Below are 25568 nucleotides of genomic sequence, written 5' to 3' on the forward strand. Positions count from 1 at the left end.
AAGCAGAACACAAAGGCAGTAGGCCTGAGCATGGAATACTTAAATTGCTAGGAATTAGAAAACAATGGCATCTCTCTCTATGAAGAAATAAGGAAGTAATTACCTCAGAGTAACAGATTTACTGCAAGCCATTTTTTTTTTTTTTTTTTTTTTTGCTTATAGTAGAGGGATTGAAAACTAAATAAAACCTTTGATTGGGGGGCGCCTGGGTGGCTCAGTGGGTTAAGCCGCTGCCTTCGGCTCTGGTCATGATCTCAGGGTCCTGGGATCGAGTCCCACATCGGGCTCTCTGCTCAGCAGGGGGCCTGCTTCCCTTCCTCTCTCTGTGATCTCTTCCCTTCCTCTCTCCTACTGTGATCTCTCTCTGTCAAATAAATAAATAAAATCTTAAAGAAACCTTTGATTGGTGTATTGTGTTGTTAAAATAAATTGTGTAGAATAAACTGAACATTTTTAAAAGAATGTCAATACCTCAAAATCAGAAAGCATCACCAGATAGGTCATCAGTGATATGAAAAACTTAATCATCATCAGAAACTGGGAAGTACATGGAAAAGTTCAAGACTAATGGAATCAGAGTAAATATAGTCTATAGGCCATACTTTAATAACAGTTTTTATAAAGTTCTTTGTAGGGAAAAATTAGAAATTAATAGTATGTTTACATTTACTATTATACAGAAACTAACTCTAGTTTAAAGTATATTTAGATTGTTTTCAATAGTTTTGATTAAATCATTCTTGTATTCTTGACTTCATAAAATCTCTGCATAAAGATTCTTCCACTTCAGTGAAACTTAAATTTTCTGAAGCTATGAACTTATTTAATAATATATTAAAATATATATGTGCTTTGTACTAAATGTATGTATGTGCGCATGTATATTTAAATAGACTAATTTAAGAAACCTCACTCTGTGTATTCGGGCAAGATGATTTCCACCAAATAGTTGTAGTCAAAGCTATAATGAACACTACCTCTCCCTCACAGAATATGGCCTCAGTGAGGATAATTTAAATCTGGGTGTTATATCTGCAATGCATCATTTAGCTAATGAATGACAGAGCTTTCATTAGAATTTATGTATTCTGTGGCCTGGTCCAGTAATCATTATACTGTATCACAATGTTTTATAAGATGTAAAGATTTGTTTGATGGTAGGATGCAATGCAGTGACACTCAGATAGTTGAAAGGCAGAATTCTTTGTTATTTATAGCCCCCAAAGAGAGAAAGCTGCCAGGCAAGGTCACAGAGAGGATTATACCAGGCAACAGGGTAATAGCAAGCTGGAGCTGTAAGTAGTAGTGCAGGGAGTGCAAGCAGGGTGTGTGTTTGCTACTCGAATAATTATGTCCCAGTTTCTGGGACATAGGTTGGCTATCCCTAAGTGTATGGTACCTGGCTTGGGCTGATTAAGTTGTGTATAGATTGAAAACCTGATCAGAGACAGGTTGGGTATATGTTTAATTGGCCTCTCAAGAAAGGGAACTAACCAGCCACTAGCCAAGTCTTTAAAACTAGGTCAAGACAGTATTTTTAAAAACTGTATTATACACAATATATTTTTTTAAACTTAATATAATAAAGTTCTTATTTTGTTATATTTTCTCCTATTAATAAGAAGACACATTCAACATTTTAGCTCTCCTGTCATTCTTTAGCTTTCTAACTGGAAGATATATACCTTTTATCTATCTATCTATCTATCTATCTAGTGCTTTCAATATCAAACTCTAGTATAGATTCAGTAAGTTATATAATGAACATTGTTCAAGACACTTGTGAAAAAATATTTCAACTTTGACAGAAGACCCTGAAGCTACCTCACTGAACCTGATCTCTTCATGGGAGAATCATGAGTGACAGGCCACGCACTTTGTTCATTGTTCATTGATATACTGGCTTGTCTCAGAGTATGATTTTGTTTGGTGTTTCTTTTCTAAAATTTCTTTACTATATCAGGTGTTTACGTACGAAATTGTGTCTCATAGTTTAAAGTCTGTGAAAGTTCACCCTTGTAAAAACCTGATTCACTCTCACAAGGCTATCTAAGAAAGATCTAAAATACTATTCTGATGCAAACTGAGTTTTGAGCTGCCTATGAATAAAATAACTGAAACTTGCAGTTTGCCTACACCCTTAACTTCTATTTACATAACAAATAGATCCATCCAGTGGGAGAAACTAGATCAAATGGGAAATCAGCTAACAAAAATTCCATTTTTTTATGAATTTAGATGTCCCTGCAATTCTTCTAAAACTCTAAAATAAAAATATGGTGGCTGAGTAGTATACCATTGGGAAAAATGAAGGGGGAGAAATTGGAGTGAGAGATGAACAATGAAAGACTATGGACTCAGGGAAACAAACAGGGTTGTAGAAGGGAGGGTGCTGGGAGGTGGACTGGCCCAGTGGGTAGTGGGTATTAAGGAGGACACTGATTGCATGGAGCACTTGGTGTCATATATCAAAAACTAATGATGTACTGTATGGTTTATGGTATACACATAGCATAATAAAAAATAAATTAATTTTAAAAAGCAAATTAAAAATATGAATATTGGCTCTACTACTTCTAAACAGAATAATACATAACAGAAACAGCAGAACACCAAAGACTCCTCCTTCTTCAAGATACCACATTTTTATAATCTGTACAGATATAATTTGAGTTTTCCCTTCTTTTTAATAAACGTTCTAAGATAAGGTCATTATGAACAAAGGCTGCACAACGTGTTTTAGGTTAACTAAAGAATTGTATGGGAGGATAGGCCATTCACAGGTGAGCAAAATCATTCCTAGACATTCTCTAAAGATATTCTATTTTCTTAATAGTGAATCCAGTTCAAAAACTGGACATATTCAATGTAAGACCTCTTGATTGACCTCCCAAATGCTGAAAAATGCCTAAGGAAATCATTCTCCTATCATCTTTATTCCTAACAAATCAGAATAACATGCATTTTGATAAAGTTAACCACAAAGTACAAAAATCTTGATAGTTGTGATAAATGGACCATATACCAAGGGTTTCACCTGAAGCCTCATGAGTATGTTCATATTCAGTTGCAGGACAGACTACTGAAGGCAGAAGTAGAGTTCTGATTCCAGGGTCATTATGGACTTTACCTACTTGAGTTATTTGAACTATAGTTTCCTCACCTAAAAAATGAAAATACTAATAGATTTTCTATTTACCTGGAAAGGATCCTACAACTTCATGAGATACTGTCACGAAATGACTTCTGAATACATTAAAAGATTTTATAAATGTGAATAATGATTAAAATGAATGAAGTGACTTTAGATTACCATTTATATTTGACTTGGATAATCTAAGAATTGATTTTTCTCTTATGCCCAAATCACTTTAAAATACAAATATATAATCGTATCACAAAATTACATATATAATAGGTAGTTCAACATATCATTTGGTGATATCATTGAGAATAAAGAGATTCTCAAACGTGATTACAAACCTGACCCTGTTTTAAATTCTGAATGTATTTTAACTTACTGAGTCCTCATAAGAATCATGGGCGCCTGGGTGGCTCAGTGGGTTAAGCCGCTGCCTTCGGCTCAGGTCATGATCTCAGGGTCCTGGGATCGAGTCCCGCATTGGGCTCTCTGCTCGGCAGGGAGTCTGCTTCCTCCTCTCTCTCTCTCTGCCTGCCTCTCTGCCTACTTGTGATTTCTCTCTGTCAAATAAATAAATAAAATCTTTAAAAAAAAAAAAAGAATCCTATGAAGTAGGTATTCTGGAATGAATGCAAGGATGATTTTTTTTATTGGCATAACTGGCAAGGGACTCTTGATTGTGCTTTCTTGATTGATTCTTTGTATTACCTGTTGCAGATGCACAATACTCTTTAATATAAAACTACAAATTTTCATGCTCAATAAATAATAAAGAATTTTTAGATTATTTAGTGAATATTTTTTAAGGTTATTGACATTTTCTTTCAGTTATATATGTAGTTACTCATACATTATGTCTTGTGAATTTTATCCAGGCTACTAAATAGATTTCTATCCATGAATTTAATTTTTAAATATCATTTCTTATGTTATTTTAAAACCCACTTCTTCCATTTATATTTACTAGAAGAAGTTGATGCAAGTGTCCTCTGCTTTTTCAGATGTTCTGGTTCCTTTGAAAAGCAAATCAAAATTATGTATTATATAGAACACTGAAGCATAAATCTTCAGTCACTTTGCCTGAAAACCTAAGAGTTTGAACTCAATTATCTTAACATTTCCATGCTGCTGAAAAATTCTATGAGGTTGCGACTATACAGTTTCTTCAAGGGTACTAGATGATTTTCGCAGGAGTCATCGCTTGCCTATTCTCTGGAGCTGAAACCTTCCTTTGCGGAACTTTCTTAAAGCACTGTCCAGTTTCATTTAAGAAATCAAGGGGATGAACATTCCAGTCGTCATTTTTTGTGACTATATTGTTACAAACTGAAACTGCACACAAACTTACTTTCTTTTCTCCTATCATGTATTAAAAATATACTTGCATTTTTTTCATAGTCATAAATAGGCAATTTACCCCAGTCACTTCTCATTATATTACACTGAACATACTTCACTCTGATATAACTGACTGCATCTGTGTAGCCATCTGGGTTTGAAATCATTAGCACAATGAAGGAAAAAAATGAGAGGCAACCCATTTGCTTTCTATAAGAAATCACTAAGTATGATCAGTGGACAAAATTTTAGTGAGGCACGGTACCATATTACTTTGTCATGAGTGACACACATAACCCTTTTTAAATATAGCCTCCCAATCTAATATAATAGCATTTTCTATCAAAACTGGACCTAAAAATTGTATGTACCTAGTTATTGAGTGACTATTAATTATTTGGGAAACTTAGTATTACATGGAAGTTAATCATACAATTGGTCTTAAATAGTTCAAAACTATTATGGACATTGGGGAGGGTATGTGCTTTGGTGAATGCTGTGAAGTATGTAAACCTGGTGATTCACAGACCTGTACCCCTGGGGATAAAAATATATGTTTATAAAAAATAAAAAATTGTATTAAAAGCCTTAAAAAAACAACAACAACAACAAAAAACTGCCACCTACCCCCCCCCAAAAAAAATAGTTCAAAACAGTTTAGAAAAGAATTTGTAGTGAGAAATTTCTTGTCCATTCTCTATCTAGAAGTTATTTAATGTTTTTATTTTTATTCATTTACTTTATATAGAGAGAGGAAGCACACATGTTGGCGCCGGGGGGGGGGGGGACAGAAGGAGAGAAACAATCTCAAGGGGACTCCACACTGACCATGGAGCCTAATGAGGGGCTGGATATCATGACCCTGAGATCATGACCTAAGCCAAAATCAAGAGTAGGAATATTAAACAACCAAGCCATACAGGTGCCCCATTATATAATATCTTTAAAATAAAAAGCTGATCTTTTTCTTTCTCTTGTTTATACATTCCTGTGACAGTTTACCTGAATACATGATACAATCAAAATCCTTTACCATGTCCTAAGAGGTCCTAAGTGAGCTGGACCAGAAGTTTCCTCCTCTGATCTCCTTGCCATTCTTTGCTTTGATCAGTATACTTCAGTAACAGTGGCCTTGCTCTTCTTCATACCTGGTAAATTTGTTCCCTACTCAGACCTTATTTGCTTGGTATTCATTCGCTTTTAAGAAATTATTCTTTCAAGATGTGGGGAAGTTGGATGGCTGACCTGAAGTCCATATTTTATATCCTTTTCACTAAGGTCCTTTCCAAAAAGTAGATAGTGGAGGGAAAGTAGTGATGGGTCACTCAGGGCTTGATAAACTGGCTGTTTATCAAAATTGCTGAGGAATTTGAGGAGGTGGCTGCTTATCAAAATTGCTGAGGAATTATCTCAATATTTTGTTAACTAGCCATACTGTTGGAGGAGGTTACTAGTAAGATCTGACCACAAGTTTGACCCGTGATCTAGATGTGGGTACTTAAAGGCTCCTTAGCCCTTTCCCATCCTTGGAATGTGTGTTCTGCTTGCCTGCCCTACTCCAGAAGCTGCCCCAAGGATAAAACCTTTAGATAGAAGTGTGGTGAGGGTACTGCTTCAACCATGTGCACTGAGCTTATTTAAGGCCTTTATATGAGCTTTAAAGATTCTGGTGGATAGGTGCAGAGAAAGATCTACATATCTGTGGCTACGTAAGTCAAGTCTCACAGCCAAGTTCCCATGTTTATTAAACCTGCCACCTCCCAATGTGGAGTGGTCTGCCTCTTTCTTTTGTCTCTCCCTGTCCTCAGTGACTTCATGGGTTGGTTTTAGTTTACCTGGGAGGCTCTCAAGTTTGCAACTGAGAAACTAGAGAATACTATATACAGTCACTTGAATACAAAGATCTCAATAACTAGAATTATTGAATGACTAGATCATTAAAAGGATGAACTGAATTCCACCAATTGTTTTATACTCTGTAGCCAGTGTAATATTTACTATTTATTGAACACAAAATACACATATAGTAGTGCCCCTCCCCCCAACCTGTGGTTTCACTTTCCACATTTTTTGTTACCACGATCCAGAAACAGATGACCCTCCTGCTAGGGTATCATTAGAGGGTCAGTAGTGCCAACTTTTATGTCCCAATGTCTACATTCACTTTGTTTCCTCTCATCACGTAGGGACTTATCATCTTAAATAATCCCAACAAGAAGGGTGAGTACACACAATATGGTATTTTGTTCACATTCATATAACTTTAAGTATAATATTTTGTTATAACTCTTCTATTTTATTAGTTATTATTGTTAATCACTTACAGTGCCTAATTTATAAGTTAGAGTTTACCATAGGTATGCGTGTACAGTATAGGAAAAAAACTTAGTATAGTGTTCAGTACTATCTGCTCTTTCAGGCATCCATCCACAGGGGTCTTAAAAAAACTTAGTATGTATAGTGTTCAGTACTGTCTGCAGTTTCAGGCATCCACAAGGGTCTTGGAACTTATCCTACATGGATAAGGAGGGAATACTGCATACCTAATGTTCCAGATTACCCTTGCTTTTTATTTCCTAAGCAAATTAAAAGTAAACTTCATTAGATATTTTTATAACCTAATACTTTAGATGAAACATAAAGAAATACAAATGATCATGATTTATTTGATACTTTAATTCCTTGCCATTGCCTACTTCCTTCTTAATATTCTTCCTTAATGTCCTTCCTACTTAATATCAATCAATGTAGCTTAATATAGGGAAATAAAATAAAAACAACCAGTAACACTTAATTGTATCTACTTTGTTTGTATCTATGTGGTGTCAGTTTCCCTTAACATTAATTTTTAAGAAAAAAGATACAGCTTTTGAAGTTCTGTACATAGTTTACATATATAAGTATATTTATTCAGTCATCTCTGAATTACTTTCCATTACACTTTTTTGCAAACATCCCTATTTCAAATATTCAATTTCTGCATTCTTTCTTTAGCACCAAGTAAACCTGACGGCATCTCCTAAAAGAGATAAAAACATATATATATATATATACATATATATATGTATATATATATATATATATATGAAAGAAAGTCTTCCATATGGAAAAATAAGTTTTTATGTTGTATTTCCTAATTAAGAAAATCAAATCAGTTGAGAATAAAAAGAAACATTTAAAAATTAGGAGATGACTTTGTTCTCTTAAGTATCTGCAGTTTTGAAACTCTACCCATAATATATGCATAAGCATGTGTGTGTGTGTGCATGTATGTGTGTGTTATGCATGCATATCTATTATATATATAAATATAAATATATATATAACATTTAAATCAAAGTTATAATCTTAGAAATTTTCTCTTTTTTAAAAGATTTTATTTATATGTTTGACAGATATCACAAGGAGGCAGAGAGGCAAGCAGAGAGAGAGAGGGGGAAGCAAACTCCCCACTGAGCAGAAAACCCAATGTAGGGCTCAATCCCAGGACCCTGACCCAAAAGGAGAGGCTTAACCCACTGAGCCACCCAGGTGACCCCAATTCAGGGAATTTTGTATAGCTTCTTTGACTACTCATACTAAGAGAAGTAAAAATTTAATCAGCTATAAAAAATGTAATGACAAGTGTAAAATAAATCTGTATCTTTTTAAAATGAGTATTATAATAAATAAGCAATTTTGGTGATTTGACTTTTACACATTCTTACCTCAGCTCTTTAGATCACATTGTGTGAAATCTATCCATTTCTCTCAAGCTCCTGTAATGCTACTCCAGATCGCAGATACTTTCACCCTATCTCAGTGTTCTCACTGACCTCCCTGCTTTCAAACTTCCTTCCACTAATATACCATCCACCATACTGTCATCTTGTTCTTTAACAACTCAGATTTGTTCTTGTCATTTGTTCTCTTGCTTAAAAACCTCCATTGTCTCCTTTTGCATTGCCACCAAAATTAACACCAACCTCCTTATCCTGCCTTTCGGTACCCTTCACAGCCTTGCCCACCATCTCTTCAATAAACCATATAGTCGAACTGCACGAGAATCACATGTTGCTCCCCAAAACAAGACAGGCACTTTCCTGGTTCCAAACATCATTCTTGCTATTTCTGCTCTTCTGTTGCTTCTTTTAAAATCTTTCTCTAATCCTGAAAGGACTTTGCTTAGGAATAGCCTCTGAACTCAATAACCAATTTACTTGAAACAGCAAATGTACTGTAGAATATTGGAAAACAGGCATACAAAATATAGTGCTCTTTGAAACTGAATTCATTTTCACTAGCCTACAAATTCCCCGATTTTCTCATTCATATTTTGTATTTTCATGTAACTCTTAATTGAATTTAAAAGGCTCAGTGGATTGAGCTGCTGCCTTCGGCTCAGGTCATGGTCTCAGGGTCCTGGGATCGAGTCCCACGTCGGGCTCTCTGCTCGGCGGGGAGCCTGCTTCCCTCTCTCTCTGCCTGCCTCTCTGCCTCCTTGTGATCTCTGTCAAATAAATAAATAAAATCTTTAAAAAAAAAAAGTTTTTCTTCAAGGTATAATGATTAAAAAAATGTTAAGGGCCACAGAAGTAAAATAATGACATTAAGACCTTCCTAATATGAAAATCTTGTGCCTGTTCTAGATGGCAAAATGCCATATTTCATAGGCCGGTAAATTTCAAAATTTTGAAGACTATATTCAAGTCCTAAGCAACTTGGACATTCACGTTATCCATTTTGATAAGTGAACTTTAGACATGATTATGGATTCTGCTTACATTGTCTTCTGTATGGTTACTAATTTTCATTTTTAAAAAGTTCTTTTTTTCTGGGGTGCCTGGCTGACTCAGTCGATGGAGCATGCAACTTCTGATCTTGGGCTTATAAGTTTGACCCCCACCTGGGATGTAAAATATTATGTTTTAAAAAATAAAATCAATGGGGCGCCTGGGTGGCTCAGTGGGTTAAGCCGCTGCCTTCGGCTCAGGTCATGATCTCAGGGTCCTGGGATCGAGTCCCGCATGGGGCTCTCTGCTCAGCAGGGAGCCTGCTCCCCCCACCCCCCGCCTGCCTCTCTGCCTACTTGTGATCTCTGTCTGTCAAATAAATAAATAAAATCTTTAAAAAAATAAATAAAAATAAAATCATTAAAATGTCTTTTTTTAATCATGTGAATATGTTCTTTTGTATTTTAGCTAATGAGATAGCTTGTACAATCAGTGACTTTATATTGAGCATTTATAGACATGTATTTGCAAATATCTACAAAGATCACTCTGTTCATATACATATATGTAGGGTAAATAGTATTTGTTACATAAATAAAACTTGATTTGTGAATAATATAGTGAAGTGATTTTGCATTGAAGAAAAAAATAACATTATTATTTGGGTACATTTAGAGAATGCAAATTACTTTTCTATCATTCCCTTATGTCAAATAAAAAAAACATACTGAAGTTACTCAAGTTTTTATTGTAAGCTTGAAAAACTGTCATATGTGATTCATAGTAAAAGGGTACAGATAAAATCTTTAAACACTAGGAATATGTTTGTTTAATGGGAAAAATGCAAAATATGTGCTGACAAGTTCATGAAGTTTATCGATCTGAGTCACTGAGATTCAAAGCAATGATTTGTGTTTCATAGAAATCCCTTGAATACAGTCGTGGTAACATTCCACAGGGAATGGTTCGTTACATCTTACTGGACATTTTACTTTAGTCATTTTTTGTATTTACACTTTTAACATGTTTCATCTTAGAGGAGGTAAAAAGAATGTTCAAATATGTTACCTGTTAAATATATTAATTTGGAAAATTTGATTTGTAATGAAAAGATTCATTTTCATCTATAAAAAAGTCATTGTGTCAACACTTGAAAATAATTTGTTTCAAAACTATTTTATATCTTTACAAAAAAATCAATTAAAAGAATAGATTACCTCACTTGTTCAAATAAACCCAAGTGATATATTGGTTATTGCTTCCCATTAGGTATAGTTTTATACAGATTAGAAAGAGAATAGGGATAAGGCCTGCTTCCCCCTCTGCCTGCCACCCCCCACCCCACTTGTGCTCTCTCTCTCTTTCTCTCAGATAAATAAATAAAATCTTCAAAAATAAAAGAATTATAAATGACGGTATATGGGAAGACATGATCAAACACAGTGAGTTTCAAATTCTCACCTTTAGATTGGCAACAATTTGAGAAAGGTGCAGTGAAGCAGGTATCAGTAATTACTCTGAAGAGAGCCTGGGTGATTCAGTAAGTTAAGCATCTGCTTTGGCTCAGATCATGATCTCAGGGTCCTGGGTTGGAGCCCTGCATGAGCATTGGTTTCTCTGATCAGCGGGATGTCTACTTCTCCCTTTCACTCTCCCTGTGTGCACCGGCTCTCCCTCTCTTTCAAATAAATAAAATCTTTCAAAAAAAAAAAAAAAGAAGAAGAAGAAGAAGAAAGAAAGAGAATATGGAGCTGAGCTATTCAAATAAAATAAGAAAATCTGTCATCTACCTACTTCTCTGTCTGTAATTCCATCCAAACATCTATCCATATATTATATGTTTAATATATATATATATATTTTACCATGGAAAATAAAACAAGTCCTGTTCAGAACATATAAGACTCAGAATTCACCTTTTAAACTTCATCTTCAGTGATTATATTTCTCGAAAAGTGACTTACAATTTCTACCCTGGAAACGATGTACTTCTTTTGTATTCTCTTGGCTCTGTTATGTCTAGGGGTCATGTTCTGTTGGTTAAAATTTATGTGAAACAGAAATATGACCCCGAATATTCAACAAATGTATAACCATAACACTTTAAAATGCTAAGTGCTTTTTGTAGCAAACATAGTGAATGATTTTTTGCAAAGCTCAAACATAAAGAAAGAAACACGAAAGAAAATATCTTCAAACACAAGTGGAGAAATGGCATTAATAGTCTATTAAAATACTTTTATCATTTTGTGCTAAGAAACTTATTCCAAGGTTAAAGAATATTTATGGGATGTGATAGTGTTAGGTAGTTTTTCTCTATAATCATGTCATGATTGGTCAGTATTCTCTCAACAAAAGAGAATAAAACCTCCTTGTCAGGTCAACATCTCAACATAACAAATATTTGTTAAGTCACTAATTTGATATGCTCATTATTTTAGATAATGTTACTGGTTGATAAAACATCAGATGTTATTTTATTTGTTGCCCAAGCATATCTCATTAGGTCATAGAAAGTTTGGTTCTAAGGTTCTCAGAATTTAAGATGTAGAGTTCAGAAATATCACTATACCAAAAGATAATGATATGTTGATCTCATAAACAAAGGTGACTTAATTCACTTATTTTCAGAATAAATGTTTCCAGTAGTATTAATGGATTTAGTTAAAGATATTTATACTCACAAATTCCTTTGGCAGAGTACGTTATAATTGACTAAATACATAAAAGGATCAGTAATTAGAAGTAGCTAAATAAATAAAATATTATCATTTTTCCCACATTGTTTCTCTACAATAGTTTGTGCTAGTAAAGAGGATTAATTTATTATTATATCTATAGTTTTTCAAATTTAAATAAAGATGATCTATCAATATTAGTTCACACCTTTTAAAAAAATCTGAGAGTGACCTTGAAATCTTTACCATCTAGGTCTATTTCACCTATGTTGAATCACCAGAGAAAACAAGGTCAAAACAAAGTCATTGAAGTCTCACACCCTAGTATGCTACTCTTTGGGATTGATGAATAGCTTCAATTTTCTCAGTTCCATGACAAAGAGAATTGGAGCAGTTCTGTGGAGATCCATAAGAAGCTGGCTGTAGCCAGATGAAAAATGACATTTCTTGTACTGTTATTGGCAAGGTTAAAGCTTTTACAAATAAAAAGCTTAAGTTTTTCTCAGAATTCAGTTTAGAGTTTGAGTTGTATTGTCTAGGTGAATTGGTCATTTGGGGAAACTTTATGAAGTGTTAACTACATTTGGAGATATCTGAAAATAAACCCTAAATTACTTTAGAGCAAAAAATATACTGCACCTTTCTGAGATTTAGTTTCCGTGTTGACCTGGTAGAGGTACAAAAAAATGTTTTTCTCATGTAACAGGTGGTTGTGAAGATTATACTAGGTACTATGGCATGTCTGAAAAAATTTAAATGACAAAGAAATTGATGTGAATGTAAAATGATCCAATGGAAAAGAGAAAAAAAAAATAAGAAACCTAGGATTTGGCCTGACAGCTTACTTTACATAAGCAACCCATTTATTAGAACCTAAGATCCTATCCTTCATATACACAGGCTTTAAATAAATTATTTGTAAGCTTCTTTCTAAAACAGTTGAATTAAGAGGAATTTTGCTGTGGCAGTTTTAGAATCTTGCCAAAAAGAGGTTGGCTTTCTTCTCTGCTTTATGTAGTGTCTAGCTAAGGAAAGTTTGAGGATACCAAGTCACAGATGCCAGTCAAGAAATACTATTCTTCACATTTTTCTCTACCCATGACATTTTGAACAACATTACAGCTCTTACCCATTTCTCTGCTAACAAGGTGAATTTCATCTCAAGGATATGAATAGTTCTGAAACCTAACTTTCTCAGTGCTACACTAAGTTCTATAGCTAAAAAGGTTGATTTTTTTAATCTCCTTAATATGTTTTTCATAGGCAGAAATATTGTGCCACAGTGATAATACATCCAGTCATAATTACTTTAATTTACCAGGCATTATGTATAGGCAATTTTACCCTGCAATTAAAGAATGAAGCAAAAAGTATGTTTGTTGGATGAGAGAATCCCCATAGGAATGTTGCGGTACAGAACAAGCGTCCTTTCCTCATGGAATGTTTAGAGCTGCCTTGTACCATATTTTTGAAACAATAATCTTAATTTATTTATTCAGAAAGATAAAAAAACACTAATTTTTCTAATGTTCAAATTAGCTCTGACCAAAGTAAAGTTACTTTAGATTTCGGGCAGAGTAAGTCAAAGACACAATTCATTCGTGTATATGTTGTTGTATACTAATTGTAAAGATTTTTGAGTATTATTTTTTGGTTTCCATTTCCAAAATATTTTTTACTGAATAAAGAATCATTTCAACTAGTTTCTTTTTAATTTTTAATTTTTTATAAACATATGTTTTTATCCCCAGGGGTACAGGTCTGTGAATCGCCAGGTTTACACACTTCACAGCACTCACCAAAGCACATACCCTCTCCAATGTCCATAATCCCACCCCCTTCTCCCAACCCCCCTCCCCCCAACAACCCTCAGTTTGTTTTGTGAGATTAAGAGTCACTTATGGTTTGTCTCCCTCCCAATTCCATCTTGTTTCATTGATTCTTCTTCTACCCACTTAAGCCCCCATGTTGTATCACCACTTCCTCATATCAGGGAGATCATATGATAGTCATCTTTTAAAACTTCAAAATAATGTGCTGTGCCTTGTGTTTATTTTGGACACTACCAAACATCTTTAAAAACATTTAAATTAGGTTTCAGAGACTATATTTTCTTTCTGTCATTTAATATTCATAGCAAATTTAATCTTTTTACTTGACTTGCTTCTTATTTAACACAATTTTTAGCATAAAATTTTAGATCGGGTTGATCATGCTATATAGAATACTCAAATAATAAATACTTGCTATTATTTAAACATCAATTATAGCTGTCACCTACTAACACTATTTTTTAATATTTAAAAGATTAGTGATTAAACTTGAGATGTTTTATTAAGTATATATAGACTGGTTATCAAAAAATTGTGTGACCTTTGATATCATTCCCTATAAATAAAATTTCAGATCAAACAGACATTCCAATAATGTAAAGCTTATGGAGTATCTATTCAGAATTAGGACTGGTGTTCAGTACTTCACACTTTAATTAGTATTCAGAAAGATTAACCTGAAGATTCGTAAAACCATGCCTTTTCCATGTTAATTCTGATTAGGTGCACTGTCTTTAATTAGGTACATAGTATCACACTAACAAGTTGCTTCCTATCACTGAAATTACAAGGGAAACCTGGAGATGGAGTCAAAGATTATTTCTTAATATTAGATATTGAACAATTGAATAGAGGACCAGACAGAGGAGATTGGAGTCAGTGATTATTTCTTAATATTAGATATTGAACAATTGAGAAGAGGACCAGACATAGGAACATGGAAAATTCTATTAAAATGAAAATTAATTGTAGTATATTTGATTATTAATATGAATATAATGCAAATTATTTATTTAAAATGTAGCATACTTTGAGAACTACATTTGTATTTAACCTCATAATGAATACTTACATTACATTACAGACTACAGCTTTTCTACCTGTCTTCCCTGTCATATAAAATAGATCTATAACAAAAGGTTATGTATTGCTTGATTTAGGTTATTAATTTACTTATCTATTCTTTAATGCTTTACCTAGAAGCATTAAATTTGCATTTTTAACTTAAAATTCTCTAAATTACAATTTACAATCATATATGTTACCTATGAATTAAAAACTGTAAGGAAAGAATTAATTGAATTTGGTGATGATTATATCTTTAACTATTGTTTTTCTTTAGTAATTTCATGGTACAAAATTTTTAGACTGCTTATATTTTAGAGACTATTGAAGAATTACTGTTGTTCTTATTAGTGAGGTTTTATTTTTCTTTTTAAATTAGATTGTAATTATGTTCTTGCCTCCAGATCTCTTTCTAGTGACCAGGAAAAATTCTTAATAGCTATTTACTATTCAGCAGGAATAAAGACTAAGTGTATTGTGGGATATGATTAAGAGGATATTCCTAATGTGTTTTTGGTCATCTTTTTATATACTTGTTTACTTTTTCTAATGGATATTTAGATCTGGTACTAATTCTTTAATTTCATAATTAATATGAGCACAATTTTTTTCTAAATTTCTTCTGCAAAAACTTAAATTCACTGTTTCTTTTTTTAAGATGAAAGATATTACCATGAAAACAAAAGTGCTTTGTAAAATGTTTAATCAAAAGTATTAGTGTTTACTCTTTTCTAAGAGTCAGGTTTTGCTTCAGCATGATTTTCCTGTAGAATAACGAGACTTTTAGAATACCAGTTAGCACATCATAATTTTTTTAAATGCTTTTAATATCTAATACTTTAAATTTATCTCCCATTTGCAAACAAAATTGTTATATACAGAATGTAATGTAAAATATGAGATCCAAATGAAAACTTAGTTAGCAAGATGTTATCATTCTGATAATCCTACCATCGGTAGCATAGGCTTTACCAAAGGGGTTTACAAAAAGTTTCAATGACCCAGAGAGGGTTATGGGTGATGAACACAAAGGGCACTGATCAAATCCCTTCATTCATCTATGGTACCCAAGCAACTGTACCACTGAGGAGTGCTTTGTTATAATTATTCTACACCTACTGCTACCCATGGGCTTTTAAAAACTGTTATTGACCTAGTTCGTTGAAAGATAACAAAGCTTGCTCTGCAAGGTGGCCTTGTAGACAAATAAATGGAACTGTGTATTTCATTTCAGTATTTCTCATCATTTTCAAAAACATCTCATTACTTGTTTTATTATCACCAGAGACCTCTCATGTGTTGATGTGGCATAATTCTCTCCTTTTGTTTGTGTGTCTTGAGATAGAGTGGGTAGAAATGGGAGTGCTTTTTCCCGACTCAAAAGTATTATATGTTGCAACCATAGCCTCTTTCCTATAACCATACGCGATCAAGAAACCACTTTGTTACATAATCAATATCTAGATTGTGCCAGGAAACTCCTTTCACTCCTTATCCCACATTCAGTAAAGGTAAACAAGTCTTCTCTCCTTCCCAGACGCAAAGGTCTATTTTAACAGTAAGTGTGCATGAGGGCATTTGTCATTCTTAGAAAAGGGACCCCTGTGAGTGACAAATACTAATGTGCTTAGGAGAGGAGGTCCCATAAAACCACAACTGTTTCTCCATCTGTAGAGCACCTGTCCTCTGTGCCAAAAAGGAAAATTACAGAGATGCGACATAATTTTGCAATGAAAGAAATCCAAAGCTATTAAACTAGAGGTCTGTGTCCAAATCATTTAGACGATGGAAACTTCTCTTCTGTTTCTTGAATATCACATTTTATTCACCTTACTCCTAGAAATTCCTGTGTTTAATTCCAAATACATTGCTTAATAGATGATTAAATTGGTAGTACAACACGCTAGGGTTACAAAATTTGATTTTCAGAATGCTTCTCTGAATACATTCTGATCTTTTAAGACAAATTAGTATTTTTCACTTCTTGGATGCTTGGAACTCATGGAATACATTAGTGAAGAAAATAATGGAATCTTTTCAGACCTATACTTCTATAAAAATAAATATTTATGAGTTGAAAATGGTTTTACTATTTAAATAATGTGTTCATGTGATCAATTATTTTTAAACTCAAATATTGAAGTAAAACATAAAGAATTACTAAATTTAATATAACCTCAATATTTAAAATGAAGGTGGGTTCAAGCACGAAACAATGTTAGATGAAACAAGAAAAGGCAGAGTGGTTTTGAAGTAACCTTATAATAGTCAAGTCCAAACTTTCCATTTTAAAATAAATGATACCAAAGTATAAAAAGATTAAATAACTTGTCTTAAGTAATGCAGCTGGATCTAAACCACCCATACCAGAACCAGAACTCGGAAATATTTTCAGCATCACTTCTAATAAAAAAAAAATATATATATATATATGTATATATACATATATATACACACATACATATATATATATATATATATATATATATATATATATATATATACACACACACACTGTGAACTCCCAGGAAAAAATGAAAAATTGAGAATTATTTTTAAAAATAACAACTGTTTTCAAATCGATGTAACTGATATGTGGTCCAGACATGCCTGCATTTTTTTCTTGCTTTAGAGTTTAGAGATAGCAATCAGTATCAGGAAGTGACCCAGATGAACAAAAAGACTGTTTAGCAGACTTTCTATGCCTTACAAGTACATCATTGGTAAAGTACTTAATTCATAAAATGAAATAGGACCAGAAGTCACATCACCCTATTTTCACCACAATCTTCTTCAAAATGAAATCATTTCAGTTTTTTTTTCCCTCTGTTGGGTAATATTTTTATGGATGATATTTTATAATATGTATTAGTAGAAAAGAAGGACCTCTATTATCAGAAGGTGATTCAGAAAAGATTCAAAATAGCAAAAATTCATCACAAATTAGCAAGTGGTGAGTATAGAAATGACTCTGAAGAGAGAAACACACACACAAAAAACTGGGATCAGAACAAGCAAAGGCAATCAGAATTCTTTATCTTCCCTTGCACTTGTAAATTCTTACCTTTTTTCCATGTCATGTTCCTTCTCTATGTCAAAATACAACTGTTTACTGTGCACACTCACCTCCATTCCCCTTCCAATCTTCTTCTTCTACTTTTTCTTCCTCCTCCGCTTCTTCTCCTCCTCCTCCTCCTCCTCCTCCTCCTCCTCCTCCTCCTCCTCCTCCTCCTCCTCCTTCTTCTTCTTCTTCTTCTTCTTCTTCTTCTTCTTCTTCTTCTTCTTCTTCTTCTTCTTCTTCTTCTTTTTTTTAAATCTCCAGCTTTGGTAAATGTCTGTTTCTGTGTTAGCAAAATAAGGATTAAAGGGTAAAAATGGAGGAAAAGGGACAACTTTCTCCTGTTACTTCTCACCCTTGATCTTTAGTTTCAGCTGTCTTCAAACCCTAGACACTGGTAAAATGAACCCAAGGATGGAAAAGGGAAGGAGAATATAATCATCCATGAGAATTTCCTAGGAAAGGGAAAATTGAGGTCAAAAGAGAGTAAACTCCATAATGTTCTGTATTCCTTTAACCCATACTTCTACATACCATAGACTTAAAATATGAGCAGTACTAATTCTGTCTCTCTGGTTTCATGATGCTTATTTATCTTGTCTAGTTCTTTTTTTAAATAAAATAAGGGGGATTCAGCATTACTAATAGGAAAATATGGGTGTGCAAGACTACCTTTAGTGGGTTAGTGGATGTCCAGGGCAATATGGAAGATAGGCACTTACGTGAAGATCATGACCTACACAGCAGTTTTCTGGTTTAGAGAGATGAGCAGGCACATAGGGAAAGAGCAATAGCAATTTCTAATTGCAGCCACACACTTTAGACTGGCATCGTACAAAATTTGTGTATAAGTATGGCAAAAAGTTTTGGAGAAAGTTTGGTGTATTACAAATAGGATTAGCAGGATCCTTATTCACTCTGCTGTGGTTGAAAATTGTTTCCAGAAGAACAGAGGTACTCCAAAATATATCGTAATCCATTTATTCCTTCTGATTTGATGGTTATTAACATTATGTACACTTTTTTCTAAAGAAGCAATGCCAAAACAAATATATTCCATACCTTTTTCCTGTGTATATGTGTTAACATTTTGCTAAGATGTTATTCTTAAAAGGAATTTCTGGATTATTTGGTGTGAAAGTCTATGAATTTCCTACAAAATATCGAATTGCCTCTAAAAGTTTTGTATCAATTCATACACCAATGGCCAGGGTAAGGGAATATTTTCTCAAAAATTTACCTCTATTTAATAGCTGACATTTGCCTATCTATAGATAGAAACTAGAGTTATATAAATATATAAACAGTAGTAGTAACTGTAAATGTACTAAACATTCCAATTAAGGTAAAATATTATCATTCTGGATAAGAAACAGAATCAAACATATTTGTTATTGAAAACATGCTTAGATTATAAGAAGAAAGATTGAAATATAAATAAATAAAGGTAGCAGGCAAACAAATAAAACAAAAATATTGCATATATATACTAATGAATAAGCATACTATATTTTATAAATATAAGTATTTTTACTATACTTGGATCAATTCATCTAGTCATCATTTACCTATTTTGTAAGTTTTATAAAAAGTGCAAAACATTTTATAAATTAGATTAATAATGCCTTAATTAATAATGACATTACTTTTATTTTAAGGATTTTATTTGTTTGGCAGAGAGAAAGAGAGAGCACAAGTAGCCGAGCAGCAGGCAGAGGGAGACGAAAAACAGGCTCTCCACAGAGCAGGGAGCATTTTGTGGGGCCTGGAATCATGACCTGAGGTGAAGGCAGCTGCCTACCTGACTGAGCCACCCAGGTGCCCCAATTTACATTACATTTTTAACAAATATGTTTACATATTATTTTTAAAGACTTTTTAATGTGTTTTTTTTTACTTCTTTCTAATAGTGAACTTTAGTATTGTGTATAACTTTGCTTTCATCATGACATTTTTCATATTCCAAAGTAAAAATAATCATTTTTACAGTTGATAGTTGGGTGTGTTGATATACACAATAGAGTGTATTTGCCATTTTTCCTCTATTGATGTGTTTTCCTGGATTTATTTTTTCTGAAAAGTCTATAATATTTATTATACTAAATGTGGAGAAAATTACTTTTTTCTCTGCATTTGAAAGTCTTCATTTTACTTGATACCTAAAAAACAATTTGCTTCTATAAAATTCTCTGAAAAAATCATTTTAATCATATTAAAAACAATATTCAACTTCTAATTTCTACAGATTCTGGGATAGCTCTCAGTCAAATTTGGTCCCTCCATTCTCACTGGTAGTTTTGATGATTTTTTTTCTTTCTTTTTAATGTTTTATACATTTACAAAAATTTCACAAGTTCAGGTATTTGAAAGGACTCATGAGAATCCATAGAAAGTACAAACCTAAGGTCTTCGATTAAAGACAAATGGTAAGACACAGCAATAGAGAGTGCAGACCATCATCAGAGGTTTTAGAAACATCCAGATGCAAGCTTAATAGGATGCTGATTCACACATGGACACACTTCTCCAGTTTGAATCACCAAAATCTGTTCAATGAATCTTGGCTTCAGGAAAGCTCAGGGCAGAAGTTCCCAGTGGAGTCTTTTATGCCTCTCTGGTCAAGCCAGGCTGTCTAACCGATTATGCTGGGTGAAAATCATCAGTAAACAAACTGGCCCTGGAGGTTGCCAGGGGAGTTTCAGACTTTAAACAGCATGTCATAAACCCCACTGCTCTTATCTTGGCCAAGAGTCCAAGTCAGAAGTCCTGAGGTCCCCAGAGATAAAGATAGAGCATTCCCAGTCCAACCATAAAATAACTCCTTCCCACACAACTAGAATATTCTGGATATGCATTTATTTTTCTCTATCCAGCTCAGTTCTCAGAATATACTGTTTATCTGAGGACTCACATCTTTATTCTTAAAATTTTTACTTTATATAACTAATTTTTGATGGGCAATATATGAACGTATGACAAAAAGTGCATATACTAGACATACTTAAGTAAAATACACAGATGGTTAGATGGCCGGATATATCACCCCTTCGGTTGCTTTTGTGCTATATACTCTTTTTATCTCTAAGACTTCAGTTACTTGTTTGTTAGACATTTTTATTATCTCAAAGTCTCTTATTCTCTATTTTATACTTTTTTTTTAAGCTCTCAGTGTTCCAATTGAACATTTCCCAGCTTACTAGTGCTCTTTCTTCTTTGTTCCATATGTTGAATTAATCTATTGAGTTTTTAATTTTAATTTTTGAATTTGTACTTCTATAATTTCCATTTGATGTTTATTTCAATTCTCTGGTTAAATTCTGTAACTTCCTATCTATTTCCTTGAATATATCAATCATAACTATTTTAGAACCTATGCCTGAAAATGCAAATAAGCCCATATAATTTCTTTGTGCTTGTCTGTATGTGTATATTTTTTTAAAATAATATTTTCTTTGTCCTCTTTCTTTGTACACATTTTATTGGATTTTGTACATTGTGTAAGAAACATCATAGAGTCTCTAGATGAGGCTGTCTTCTCCTAGACAAGATTCACTTTTTGCTCTGGAAAGTAGATATAGTGGAACAAATCAAAATAACCAATCAGATGGACTGACCCACTCCTGGGCTGTATTTTTAATAAAACATTTTCTACATCTGGGTTGGTTGCCTCACTCCTGACATATAGCCCTTGACAGACTTCCAACTTGGAGCATAAATCATTTACTGGGACCCTTTTTCACAAGTGAATACTGAACTACTATTTTGTTTTGTTTTGTGGCTTCTCAGAGCCCTAAGATGGCTGAACATTGTTTTGCTTTACACAAATTATTCTATTTCACTTCTTAGAGTCTTGCCCGGGGTAGTTAAAGAACTCAGAAAGCGCTTAAAGGGAACAAACACCAAGTGGACATCTGCTTCCAGGGAGATCTTCTAGTAATGGGGGTCAAATTTAGGTTCCCCAAACAACAGCAAAATAGGTAAATGAAAAATTGTTTTCATTGGACAACAGGCAGTACAGGACAACGATCCCTGAGAGAAGGGTAGTAAATAAATGAAGTGAGCCTCAGTCCCGTCTTCCTACTTGCAGAGTTTTCAAGCTGCACACTGAGTCAGGGAGTATATGGGAGGTTGTCAGGACTAAGAAAACACAAAAGACTGGTGAACTACTGAACAGAGACAGATTCATTATTTAATTTTTCTGGGGAAATTAAAGAAGGTAGAATTATCAAGGCAGAGTGCCAGGAGGGAGAAAGCTGAACAAGGAGAAGTTAGAGATGCCTGCAGAGGGTTCTTTCCTGTTCCAACTCAGTGCTGATTAGCACATCTGTGTGAAGAAACCACCGAGACGAAGGAGAGAACTCCATGGAAGGAACAGAAGGAACAATCTCTAGACGGCTGGAGCGGCTTATGTCTTCACCATCCAGAGTGCATTTTCTCAAGTACTCAAGCTTACAGAATGACCAGGGTGCATCTGAGTACAAAAGAGAAAGGAGTACCTTTCTTTCTGGTAGCTAATAGGGTGTTAGGAGTAAGCAGGAAAACTTTTTTTTTAAGCACAGCCTGAGAGATAAAAAGGTATTTTTAGAAAAATAAAAAGGAGAGCTGGAGGACATTTAGGTAAACAAGCAGAGGCAAGGATCTGAGATATTTTCAGAGAATTTTGTTCAATATGGCTGCATTTATAGGGTCACAATAGGAGTGAGGTAAAAGAGAAACCTTGAGAAACAGTCAAGTTCCAGACCTCGGAAGATTGAGTAAACGTTAAAGAAGGGTAACTTTATAACCTGTAGTTTAAATAGGGGATACGGAAGTCCTTCACAGAAAAAAACCTGACAAGGTATATTACAGAAAAGTTACTTGCAATCCTGTGGAAAATAATAAATTAGAAATCTTTAGAAGTTAGCTAGATAGCTAGTGTAATATTCCTTTTAAAAAACAGTGGATGCTGGAACTAAGTGAGACTCAGTAAGAGATAAGTTATAGTGGTGATATCAGGGAAACTGTGTCACTGTTCAATATGATGTAAGGAGAAAGGGGCTTTCTAGTTGGCGGACATGGCAGTAGTTTATGTAAATCATCATAGTGTTAATATTAAATGAGAAACAGATTTGGCATAGGAAATTAAGATCTTATATTTGGATACATTGAGTTTGAGTCATGGGACATCGAGGTAAAAATGAGTTTGAGTCATGGGACATCAAGGTAAAAATGTTAGGTGGACAGTTGGATTTACATATCTGGAAATCAGGACTAAAGTCTGTATTAGTGATATTCTTCGTCTAAATTCATAACCACGTTTGATTAGAAAACCCTTCCAAATATTTGAACATGATTACAAATGTTGGTAAACCTATTTTAGACAAATATATAGTGATCACATATATAAAATAAAAAATGTTTATTATATGGCAAAATTCTCTGGTGATAATAGTATTAGCATGGATATGGTATAAAGTAATTGAAGGGAAATATTTTCAAAAAATTTTTGTGTGGTATATTCTTGCATACCTCACCAATACACATTTCCATGAATTATGAATAAAGGCAATATTCAGCAAACTATACTTTATGTACTAATAGTAGTTATAAAAATAGAAAATAAGCTTTTTGAGTTATAGCAATTGACATTTAAAATTGGTTTCATGTAATCCACTAATTAAAAAAGTAATTATACCCCCTCAAAAAAAATAAGAACTACATAGCAAAGTGTAAATAGTTCATCTGTCTCCTGAAACAGACAAAGTGTTAAGGAACTGTCTTCTGCATCATTAATTGGGCAAATAAATAACAACCCCGCGTAGATTATAGCAACTGATGATATGCAAGAGAGCAGGGGCTAAAATAATTCCTGTAAATCAGCAGCAATGTGATAGGAAATAAAGACAGATAACACATTCTCACAAGGAGAGTTTGATGTGACGCCACCTTTTGTAATCCAATTTAGATGGAATTCTTCATTAGATGACAAACAGCAATTATTGCTGTTTATAAATGTGTTTGAAAAGAAAGAAAAGAACTTTGAGATATCCATACACCAACATTGTTGAATAACTAATGAAAAGAAATGAAATGAAAAATCCCTTCCTTTACCTATCTCCACCTTCTCATTCTTTTCACTAACGTTCAATTGGCCTTTAGCTCAAAAATCACATTCTCAGAGAAAGCTTCCCTGAAATCCTAATCTAAAATAAGTCTTAATCACAAGTATTTTTACCAGGATGTTTCCTACAGAGTGAAAATATTCCACTGTTTGTTTGCAACATCAGTGGAAAATAATGACTGGGAAAAGGAATCTTCCACACCAGAAAAGTGTGGAGTTATCTAAATTAATTTGCCTTTTTCCTAATAAAATAACTTCAACCAGATAAGGTGACTTGAAGGTAAATGACAAAATAAAGAGTAATAACTTTTTAATTTTTACTTTTAAAATTTAATTAAATACTACATGTAAGATAATTAACAGGAGTATAACAATAATAATTTCATATGTGAATAATTCATATCTGAGCATGGAGAACCACAATGCAATATTTTCCCTCTTATGGTAACTGATGACATTAAACTACTTGACCAATATTAGTAAGCAGTTATCATATTGCTAATGTTGGTTGAGTACTTGCAATTTGGCAGAGACTGTCTTTAATATTATACATAGATTATTTCATTTAAACCTGAAACCAAACTTATGAGGTAGATACTACCATTAATCCCATTTTCAATATGAAAAAACTGAGAAAGAATGTAGCTACAAGCCCATAAGTGGCAGAGCCAGGATTTGAAAACAGTCATTTTAGCTTCAGAACCTATACTCTTAAATACTGACCTATCACAGTGCATTCCCTTTTGAGTGAGAGGTTGTGTGTCTGCAGTATACAAGGACACATTGTAGTTTCTACACAAACCTCACTTCAGAAATTATAACTGCTTGGTTGGCTGTTAAATAGTTTTCTGCAAAATTTGAGTAAAAATGTAAAAACACTTCTATTAACATACAAATAGTGCAAAGAAATGTTTTTAATGGATGTCAATGTCTGTCAGTCTTTTTTGGGCAATATAATTTTGGGGACATGTCCTCTCTGGAATGGTTACCTGTTCATGCTTAACTATAACCTGATAAAACCCTCCTGTCTTTTGCTGCCACAACTGAGTGAACGATAATAAGACTCTGAGATTGTTCAGATCGTTGAAGGAATCCACCTATATGCAGAGAGCATAAAGCAGCTGATATATTCAATTTCAGATCACAAAGCAAAGACAGAAATAGTTTGATCTTTCTACCTCAACAAACTGAAATCTCCAGTTAACATAATGAAAGAGAAGGAAGGAAGAGAGGAAGAGGAGAAGGAAGGAAGTGACTTGCTGAAAAAAAGGGAGGGGCATTCTCAATTTTCAGAGTCCATGTAACTATTTTATCCTTAGTAAATAAAGTCTCTAAAATTTCTGGTATTATTAGAGGGTAATGTTCCTTATGAAAAAGAGGGAGCTACATGTACTTACAATGATGAAGCAGAGATGTACTCTTAATCTTAAGAACCAGTTATTATCCATGTGAATATTTCAAAATATGTTCTTATAGTCTTTTGTATGTGTATCTATGCCTGAATTAATTGCTTAATGTGAACAATATGTAAGATTAGTTATCTTGTTCCCGTGTGAGGTATTTTTTCTAATTATGAGTATAACCATATGCATTATTGAAAACAGGAAAAATGAATATGATTATAATGAAATGTATATTTAAAT

Source organism: Mustela nivalis, assembly GCF_964662115.1.
Source record: "Mustela nivalis genome assembly, chromosome: 15".
NCBI lineage: Eukaryota > Metazoa > Chordata > Mammalia > Carnivora > Mustelidae > Mustela > Mustela nivalis.